The 836-nt window shown below is 33.7% G+C and overlaps 1 non-coding gene across 1 annotated transcript; it reads left to right on the plus strand.

Moving 5' to 3' along the window:
- The first annotated feature begins 577 nt into the window (after positions 1 to 577).
- On the plus strand, positions 578 to 659 carry Trnas-aga. The gene has a single exon. It is a non-coding gene; the product is annotated as a tRNA-Ser (tRNA).
- Positions 660 to 836: the final 177 nt, after the last annotated feature.

Consider the following 836-nt stretch of genomic DNA (forward strand, 5'->3'; position numbering starts at 1 on the left):
AGAGAACAAATAACCGGATGCGACGTGTTACAATTGCATCACTTCATTTGGCACTACTGAATAAATCAAATTTGACTTTTATTTGCTTATGCAGACCTATCCACCTTAGATTTCGAAGGTTATTGCAGAACTATTCTACTAAGTTCTTCACCTTTTTTTGATAACTGGTTTAATAGTGGAATATAGCCTTGGGATGCATTATTTACAGATGTTCTCTTAACTTCTTTTTGTATCAATATTCCACCCCTATTCCTGATTTAAATGTCTGTAAACTGAAAATATATTTTCTAATTGCATAAAAAGTTCCAATCTTTTTTACAGATCCGGCCTGTGTTAAAAAGTCATATTTTTTTTTTTCTGGCTGTTGGCATATACTCTCCACGTAAAGGATGATCATTGTGTATGATTAAAACATCATTTACAACTCTTTTGAGTGCAACTTGATAAAAATCATGTCGATATCAGATTTCATTCTTAACAGAAACCCCGCTTTTCAACTGATATCTTTATTTTAAACTCAGATCTTCGACGTACTCTATAATTGTAATTATTCTTATTCTGTACCACGGAATTGCCAGCAGTGATGGCCGAGTGGTTAAGGCGTCTGACTAGAAATCAGATGGGATCTTCCCGCGTAGGTTCGAATCCTACTCACTGCGAAACGGAGACATGTTTGATTTTTTAATCATGAACTATTGAAGGTGAAGTCATGCCTCACGAAATTTTTTACTTTTTATAGCAAACTGTATGAAGCAGCTAATGATGATGATAGTTACGGCATAATATAATTTAACTTAAGAAAGACATTTGATAAAAAAACTCCCAACAATAATCTC

This window comes from Portunus trituberculatus, chromosome 44, assembly GCF_017591435.1.
Source record: "Portunus trituberculatus isolate SZX2019 chromosome 44, ASM1759143v1, whole genome shotgun sequence".
In the NCBI taxonomy this organism is placed as follows: domain Eukaryota; kingdom Metazoa; phylum Arthropoda; class Malacostraca; order Decapoda; family Portunidae; genus Portunus; species Portunus trituberculatus.